The 2,679-nt window shown below is 43.6% G+C and overlaps 1 protein-coding gene across 1 annotated transcript in view; it reads left to right on the top strand.

The window, feature by feature from the left end:
* Nucleotides 1-2,679, top strand: part of Ldlrad2 (low density lipoprotein receptor class A domain containing 2) — a 44,048-nt gene that overhangs the window by 756 nt on the left and 40,613 nt on the right. The window lies entirely within an intron of this gene.

Raw genomic sequence — 2,679 nt, 5'->3', positions numbered from 1 at the left:
CCAACACTATACTGGAATACATAAAATATCTTAAAAAAAAAAAAAAAAAGGACCAGCCAAATAGCTCAGCAGATTAAAGCGCCTGCAAGCAGGCACAGGGGCTGGGTTTGATCCTGGGCCTGCTGTGCTGGCCCTGCTCCCGGGGGCATGCTGAGCTTACAATTGAGACTGGGCGTGGTGGTGCAGGCCTGTGATCCCAGCTCTTGGGAGGCCATAAACAGGTAGATAACTTTGAGTCCCATCTAGTAGTGAGACCCTGAACACTGTGTAGATCATTCCCTAAAATATAAAAATAAAAAATGCAAGGAGCAAAGATAAGGAGTTCATAAAACTGGGAAAGGATCATTGCACATGAGCAGATAGCTGTTAACAACCAAGGAACCCAACAGAGCTGTCAGAGCAGAGCATTTGGAAGACTGCTTTGAATTAGGCAGCATTGTTAGAAGGGGGTCCATTCTGATTTTAGTTTAGCGAACCCCACTGCAAACTCCAGACTGCCAGAATTTTTTGATTTGTTTTGTTTTGTCTTTTTGAAATGGTCTAGCTATGCAGTTCAGACTGGCCTTGAGCTCACTTTGTAGCCCAGGCTGGCCTTGAATTTACAAGGCTCTGAGTTCTGGAATTACAGGCATGCACCACCACACCCAGTTTCAGACTTCCCAAATTGTGTTGTGCTGTTTTGTTTTGCTTGGTCTTGTGCTGTTTTGAACAAAGGCCTTGTGCATACTGGATAATTGCTGCATCACTGAGCTACTCCCCTACTGCGCCCCCCATTTTTTTTGATTTTTTAGTCTCCTTTTTCTTCAATACTAAGAATTGAATCCAGGACCTTTGCACTGAGCTACAGCCCCAATCTTTTTTTTTTTTTTTTAAGTGCTGGGGCTTGAACTCAGGACCTTGCACTTGCCAGGCGGGCGCTTATGCAAGACAAGAGCATCTCAGAAGTCTCTAAAGTGCCCAGGTTTGAATTCGTAATCATCCCTCAGCTTCCTGGAGTGCTGGAATTATAGGCATGAGCCACAACACAGCTGTATTTTCTTGTTGTTGTTTTTTTAAATTAGTATAATAATTATACATATTTAAGGGATACAGTATGTATTTGTATTTGTATTCCAATACACAGTATTGTATTCCAATACACAGTAAAGATTGAATCAAGGTATTTACCTGTAATTGAGTGCTCAGGAGCCTGAGAGTTTGAGACCATCCTTGGCTACGAAGTGAGCTCAAAGGGCCAGGGAGATGGCTCAGTGGAATAAGCACTTCCCTGGCAAATGCAAGGGGCTGAGTTCAATCTCCAGTTCCACCAAAAAAAAATATCAAAGTGAGCTCAAGGCCAGCCTGGACTGATTGCATAGGGAGACCTTTAAAAAGGACAAAAAAATAAAATAAAATAAAATAAATCAAGGTATTTAGCATTTCTGTCACGTAAACATTTCTTTCTTCTTCTTTTTTTTTTTTTTTTCCTTCTTTTTTTTGCAGTACCAGGGATTGAAATCAGACCCTTGCGCTTGCCAGGGAAACACTTATTCCACTGAGCCATCTCCCTCGCCCCCACCAGGCTGGCCTTGAACATAAGGCTGGAATTACAGGTGTGCCCTACCACACGCAACTTTGTTTTTTGATTTGGTTTCGTTTTGGGTTTGTTGTTGTTTTTGTCTTTGTGAAACAGGCTGTCTCTATGCAGTTCAGGCTGGCCTTCAGCCTCACTTTGTAGCCTAGGCTAGTCTCTAATTTGCAACAGTCCTCCTGCCTCAGCCTGCCTGTGCTGGAATTACAGGTAGGCATTCCTCACCACAGCTCGGCTTGGTTTTGTTTTTTTGAGACAAATTCTCACTATATAATTTAGTCAGGACCTGAACTTAACTATGAAGTTAAGCCTGCCTCAAACTCTTAGTAATTCTCCTGCCTCAGCATCCTGGGCTAAAATTATTTGATCATTACTTATATCACTGTATCCCATAAGTTTGTATAATTAATTAGTTAAAAAACAAGAAAATGTAGCTGGTTATGGTGGCTGATGCCTATAATCCCTGCACTCTGGGAAGCTGAAGCAAGACTTCTAGCTAACCTGTTTTGTTTGCACCGTTTGGTTGTTTGTTTGTTTTTAACTTTCTGCAAAGCATTATTCCAGAGGGGCTCAGTCTGTCCTGGCAGCTGCCTTCCTCATGGCGGCCAGCACGTTTCTCAGCTCCTCATGCTTCCTCTTGGTGAGGATGTGTGTCCCCACCCTTTTCTTGGTGAACTTTAGGGCATGCTTGTCCTTGGAGACCTTGGGCAGCTCTGTAGTTCGCACACCTCCCAGATTATGTCCCGCAGGAACTTGGTGTGTTTAGTGAGGCATCCATGACTGTGGCTGTACCTCGGTTTGCTCACATTCTTAGTCACATGTGGCCCTTGTTGAGGCCCATGGCCATGGGACATCGTAGGGCTGTGACTACTGTTTTTCAGTGGTTGCTGTGGTGGTAGTCTAGTTTTTGGATGTTTTTTGTTTTTTCCCTTTGGTAATGGGGATTGAACTCAGGACCTTGTGCTTTCCAGGTAAGCACTTATTTTACTGAGCTATCTCCATGGCCTGGTTTTTTTTTTTTTAATTTTATTTATTTATTTATTTGTGTGTGTGTGTGTGTGTGTGTGTGTGTGGCCAGCTCAGCCCACCAGGGGGCGGGGCTGGCCGGC

The sequence above is a fragment of the Octodon degus genome, unplaced genomic scaffold (assembly GCF_000260255.1).
Source record: "Octodon degus isolate 3935 unplaced genomic scaffold, OctDeg1.0 scaffold00092, whole genome shotgun sequence".
Classification (NCBI taxonomy): Eukaryota; Metazoa; Chordata; class Mammalia; order Rodentia; family Octodontidae; genus Octodon; species Octodon degus.
The sequence above is the reverse complement of the archived record's forward strand: the minus strand, read 5'-3'. Positions and strand labels throughout refer to the sequence as shown.